This window comes from Zalophus californianus, chromosome 1 (genome assembly GCF_009762305.2).
Source record: "Zalophus californianus isolate mZalCal1 chromosome 1, mZalCal1.pri.v2, whole genome shotgun sequence".
Lineage (NCBI taxonomy): Eukaryota > Metazoa > Chordata > Mammalia > Carnivora > Otariidae > Zalophus > Zalophus californianus.
The window spans coordinates 1676923-1683561 of NC_045595.1; positions in this window are offsets into that span (position 1 = coordinate 1676923).

Here is a 6639-nt window from a genome sequence, read left to right on the forward strand (position 1 = left end):
CCTCTTACCAGAAGCAAAGCCCCCCCCCCCCCCTTAGAACCCAGGCCGGAACAATCCCCAGCTAGACCGTCACTGTGCTGTTTTCTCAAAAGCTACCCTGTGCTTTAAACCTGATATTGTTGCCTGTACCCTCATCAAACATAAAAGACAGTCGGTAGGATGCGAGGGCATTTAAAGCGAAGTATGAATCCGTGATACTCCGGGCGGCAGGGCCAGAGCGGAGGAAAGAGATTGAGGTTGGAGGGTGGCATGGGGTCACCTTGCCAACGCCCCACCCCCAGACCTAGCTGCAGCCCCCTCCCCGTCAGGGCTCCGCTGACCTCCACCGCCTAGAGCCCTGGCCGACCTGGGCCCCACTCAGGGCCCTGCAGGGTCCCACCCGCCGCTAAGCGCTCTCGCCCCTCTCCGCCTCCTGGTCTTTCCCCGGCCAGGATGCCGCCAGTCCCCTCCCGGTTGCGCGGGCCGCCCTGGGCCTCAGCCTTCCCGTCTGTGAAACGAGTCTGGCCCCGACTCCCGCTCCGACCCCTCAGCGCTGGGCGGGGCCCCCCGACGCGGGACCCCCGGGGGCTGGACTCCAAGTCCCAGAAAGCCCTGCGCTTCCCGTGGGTGGGGCCCGGGGCTCCCCCACCCCGCGCGGTTTGGGAAGCGACCGTAATTTTCAAATTTTGGCGCTGGGCGGACGGGGCGGCTACCGCGGCTGCCAGGCCCCCGCCCCCGGCCCGCCCGCCCGCCGGCCCGCCGAGCAGGAGGTCTGGGCCCCCGCCCCGCGAAGCTGGGCCGCGCCCCTGCGCAGGCTGCCCCCGCCAGGCACGCGGCGGGACGCTCCCGGCCCTTGGCCGGCAGGCGAAACTAAGGCACGAGGCCCCCCAGCGGGGACGGGGCGCAGGCGGGATTCAAACGCAGGACCCGCTGGCCTCGGGGCACAGGAGAGTTGATGGCTGTCTGCTTTGGGGGCAGGGAGGGCGGGTAGGGGGTAGGGGGGTCCGCTCCCGGGACCGTCCAGCCCGCCAGCCCGGTCCCGACCGTTCCTTCCACGCCCCTCGCGCCGCCGCGCTCATCCCGCGCGGGGTTTGGCGCCAGATCTTTCAAAAAATCTCAGTCCAACGGCTGCCCCTGGCTCCGGGCCCGGCTCGAGAGCCTGGATCCTGAATTCCGGAGCCTGGATCTGGGGGGCCTGGATTCCGGAGCCTAGGGAAGGGCCGGATTCCGGACCCTGGATGGGGGGCGCCGCGTATTCCCGAGCCCGGAGGGGAGTGGAGATCCCGGACCCCCGATTCCAGAGCCTGTGGGCCAAGCGCTAGGAGTTGGGAGCAGAATTCGGGAAACTGGGGGGCTGGAACCTATAATCGCAAGTGGAATTTGGGAGGGAGGGGGGGATGCTGAGGCTGACAGGCAGCGCTGGTGATGGCAGTGGAATGCACTAGAGACACGGACGAATATCGACTGAACTTCTCCCCCGAGCCAGGCACGGGAGCTGCGTCAGGGTGACCCCAACAAAGATCCCTGCTCTGAGGCAGATGGCATGGGAGGAGTTGGGAGACAGGACACAGACACACACCACAAATAAGCAAATGACATGGGGTGGGGGAAGGCAATGTGGTAAAAGAGGTGAAGGGGCTTGGGAGCGGGTGGGGCAGGGGGGTACATTTTTAAACAGGGTGGGTCCCTCTGCAAAAGGCTGGGCCTTGACTTGGAGAAGCTGACACATGAGCAAGGACTCAAAGAGGAAGGGGGTCAACCTCGTGAACGGGTGGGGAGAGAGCCTCCCACGGAAAGGGACCAGCCAGCGCTGGTTCTAGGCCTGAAGGAAGCGGAAAGGAATGAGAACTTCCAGTGGGTGGAGATGTCCAAAATCGACCTTGGAGCTTCGGAGCCACAATAGTAACGCCAAGACAGAGTTTGGGATAAAGAGGAACAATAGCTTTATTGCGTTGCCCAGCAAAGGAGGCTTCAGAAACTGCAGGTCCTCCCCAAGGAAGGTGCTGGGGAGTTTTACACAGAAATACAGGATCTAGCCCATTTCGGGGTTTTTTGTGTTTGTGCTGTCAGCTTTGTTCATCATGGCTTTAGGGTGGTACCGGGTTCCTGAGACAGAAGGATAGGAAGGGAGGAAGGGAGGTTTGCAGAAGAGAGGAAAAGCTTACTTTAAAATCAGGCTTCGCTGAAGCTTTAGTGAAGCCATTTTATTTTTGTTTACCTTTATGCTTTTAAGTGGTTTCAGAGACGGATATCAAAGAGGGAAACAAATATGTAATCAGACATTGGTGTATTAGTTATCTGTCGCTGTGTAACAAATAGCCCCAAATGAAGTGGCTTAAAGCAACTCATTTCTTATCTCCGTTTCCATGGCTCAGGAATCCGGGTGCGGCTTAGCTGGGTCCTCTGGCCGAGGCTTCAGAAAAATTTACTTCAAGCTCTCTTGATGGAAGGATTCAAGTCCTTGCAGGGTATAGGCCTGAGAGTGTCAGGTTCTTACAAGCTGTTGTCCAAAGGCTGTCTCAAGGCCTCATCACATAACAGAAGATCTGGGTTTTGAACCCTTACTGCTTGCTGCAATGGGGAAACAGAAAACAAAAACAACCCAAATATCCGTCAACGGACTCACACCTCCGTGTACATTTACACGGTGGAATATCATACAGCGGTGAAGACGAATGCACCTAGGGGACGCCCATCCACAGCATGACCTCCGAGACATAAGATCCTGAAAGAAAGCAAAGTGCAGAAGAATACCATCACTATTCTACCACGTTTATGAAATTCCAAACCTGGCTAACCCAGCCGATCCATCACTTAGGGGGTACTACAAATGTGACAGAATTGAAAGGAAAAGCAGACACAGGATTACTCAGAAGTCGGCACAGTGGTTTTGTCTGGTGGCACATTTGGGGCTATTTGTTACACAGCGACAGATAACTAATACACCAATGTATTCAATGTGGTGGTCACATTCGATTTTATAAGCCTACTGGTTGTGAAGTCTCTAGTCTATACGCTGGACATATAAGTTATAGATGCTTGTTCTGTGTTCGATATATTTCATGTTTTAAAAATGAAAACAAAGCAAAACAAAAAAAACCCTCCTTGGGACTGCTGTATAGAACAATGTGGTCCCAATAGAAATAGAATATCCTACCACAAAAGAGAAATGGTAATCGGGGCGCCTGGGTGGCTCAGTGGTTCGTTAAGCGTCTGCCTTCGGCTCAGGTCATGATCCCGGGGTCCTGGGATCAAGCCCCGCATGGGGCTCCCTGCTCGACGGGAAGCCTGCTTCTCCCTCTCCCACTCCCCCTGCTTGTGCTCCCTCTCTCGCTGTGTCTCTCTCTGTTAAATAAATAAAATCTTTTTAAAAAAAAAGGGTAATCATGTGACTCATAGAGGTGTTAACTAAGCTGCTGTGGTAATTATGTTGCAATATATAAATGTATCAAATCAATACACATTGTACATCTTATGATTACACAACACAATGTTATATGTCAATTATATCTCAATTAAAAAAAAAAGAATAGTGGCTCTGGGTGGCTCAGTAGGTTAAGCATCTGCCTTCAGCTCTGGTCATGATCTCAGGGTCCTAGGATCGAGCCTCACATCAGTCATCAGGGGAAGCCTGCTTCTTCCTCTCCCTCTGCCCCTCCCCACCACTCGTGCTTACTCTCTCTCAAATAAATAAAAGCTTAAAAAAAAAAGAATATTGTAGGGGTGTGCCTGGGTGGCTCGCTCGGTTAAGCGTCATCGGACTCTGGATTTTGGCTCAGGTCATGATATCATTGGTCATGAGATAGAGCCCCGCATCAGGCTCCACACTTGAGTAGGGAGTCAGCTTGAGATTCTCTCCATCTGCTCCTCCCTTCCCCCCCTCAAGTAAATAAATAAATCATTAAAAAAAATTTTTAGGGGCACCTGGGTGGCTCAGTCAGTGAGGTGTCTGCCTTCAGCTCAGGTCATGATCCCAGAGTCCTGGGATAGAGTCCCATGTCAGGCTCCCTGCTCAGCGGGGAGTCTGCCTCTCCCTCTCCCTCTGCCCCTCCCTTACTCTGTGCTCTCTGTCAAATAATTAAAATCTTAAAAAAATAATTTTTTAATTAAATCTTATTTAAAATGTGGTTTCCCTGGGGCTCCTGGGTGGCTCAGTTGGTTAAGCATCTGCCTTTGGCTGTGATCTCAGGGTCCTGGGATTGAGCCCTGTGTCAGGCTTCCCGCTCAGTGGGGAGCCTGCTTCTCCCTCTCCCTCTCCCCCTGTGCTCTCTCTCTCTCTCTCTCTCTCTCTCTCAAATAAATAAATAAAATCTTTTTTAAAAATAAATAAAATAAAATAAAATTTGGTTTCAGGATGGCTGGCTGGCCTCATGTGACTCTTGATCTCAGGGTCATGAGTTGGAGCCCCATGTTGGGTGCAGAGATTACTTTAAAAACAAAAACAAAAACAAAAAAAAATGTGATTTCTCAGTCATGCCAGCCATATTTTATTTTTTTTTATTTTTTAAGATTTTATTTATTTATTTGACAGGGAGAGAGACAGCAAAAGAGGGAACACAAGCAGGGGGAGTGGGAGAGGGAGAAGCAGGCTTCCCGCTGAGCAGGAAACCTGACGCGGGGCTCGATCCCAGGACCCTGGGACCATGACCTGAGCCTAAGGCAGACGCTTAACGACTGAGCCACCCAGGTGCCCCATGCCAGCCATATTTTAAAGGCTCAGTAGCCGCACACAGCTGTTCCACCAGCCAGAACAGGTGAAGAAGATGCTGGGAAAGTCACCCAGGTGAGGGCCTACAGTGGCCTGGGCGGGGGTTGGTGCTGCACTTAGACCTAGCCTGTCCCCCTTTCTGGACCTCTCCGTACACCTCCTTTTCTAGACTTGACCCCAATACCCAGGACTCAGAATCACCTGTTTCCAAACACCTGGGCAGATCTCACCCTCTGGAGCATCGTCCCAAAGGCACTCCATCACCCCGTGAGCACCCTCCCTGGACTCAGGTAGCAAAGGGCAGCTGGGTGGGTTTTTTTTTTTTTTTTTTGAGGGGGGAGGAGTGGATTTGTGAGCTGAGATGCCACCTGTGTGCAGGCAAGGACCCTTATCATAGAATACAAACCGCAGGGAGAGAGAAACAGGCAGGCAGTGTAGACCTAGGGCTGGCTCTCCCCACATGGCCACCTCCAGGGCAGAGCCGCCAGGAGTCCGAGAATTCTGACCAGGAAGCGGGCTTGCCAGGAAGGTTTGAAAGTGTGAGTCTCAGGTTACCTCCGTGTAACAGACTGCCCCCAAACTTTACTACTGCTCACAGATCTGTGAGCTGGGAATGTGGCTCAGCTGGGTGGTTCTTCTGTCCCATGTGGGGTGGACAGGGGTCACTGGTGGCATCTAACTTGCAGGGGGGCTGGTGGGTCAGCCCCTCTCCCCTTCTGTGTGGTCGCACGTCCCCACGGCTGCAGCACAGTGAGACTTCTTAGGTGGGATCTCAGGACTCCCTGAGAGCGAGACAGGAGCTGCAGGCCTTTTGAAATTTAGGACTGCAGCAGGCAGGGTCCCTTCCCTTGCGCCCCATCAGTCAGCCAGTCACAGATGCAGCCCAGATGTGCTGAAGGAGAGGGGAAACTGGATCTGCCAACGGGAGGAATGTCCAGGAACTGCAGCTGTTTTTTTTTTTTTTTTCTAACAACTTTATTGAGATATAATTCACATACCATACAATTCACACCCTACAGTGCACAGTTCGGTGGGTTTTTTTCTTTTTACTATATTCACAGCTTTGTGAATCCACCACCACAATCAACGTTCGAACATTCCATCCCCCCAAAAAGAAGCCCCGTTCCTTCCCCTCCCCCAGCCCCTGGGCCCGCGCGAGCCCCCTTTCCCGTCCGCGGATGAGCCCGTTCCGGACGTGTCACCCACGTGGACGCACACCCCGCGTGGCCTTCCGTGTCTGGCTCCCTCCCTGAGCGTCGTGGGCTCGGGGTCCATCCCCGGGGCCGTGCGTGGGGGCGCCTCGCTCCTGTCCGCAGGTGATTGAATTCTAGGGTGTGGACGAACTACAACGTTTTCATCCGTCATCAGCTGATGGACATTTGGGTTGATTCCCCGTTTTGGAAATTATAAACATTGCCGCTATTAACATTCGTGAGTAGGTTTTTGTGCGGACACGGCTCTCATCTCTCCGGGGTGGACCTGCCGGGTCAGACGGTAACTCCGTGTTCACCCTCTGCAGAAGCCGCCAGACCTTTCCACAGTGGCTGCGCTATTTTACGTTCCCCCCCCAACCGCGTGTGAGGGTTCCAGGGTGTCCACATCCTCACCGGCGTTTGTTATCATCTGTGTTTCCGGTCCTAACCGCCCTCATGGGCGTGAGGCTTGCGGTCGGATGCGCGGGTCTCTAATCCTGCGGAGCATCTGTCCGGATGGGTGGATAGAACACGCTTGTGTAGCAGTTTGTTACTTGGTATGTAATTTTTTGAACCCTGAGATGTGGGTTTCGTGGCCCCCCTGAATTCTTGCTCTGGGTCCCGCGAACGTTAGAGGCGGGCTTGCGGGTGGTGCCCCAGAGGCTGGAGAGAAGGGATGGATTTGAGATCTGCTTTGGAACCAGAGCTGAGGAGTTAGACACTGTGGGGCAGGGAGGTGTGAGGGTGGGCCCCGCCCTG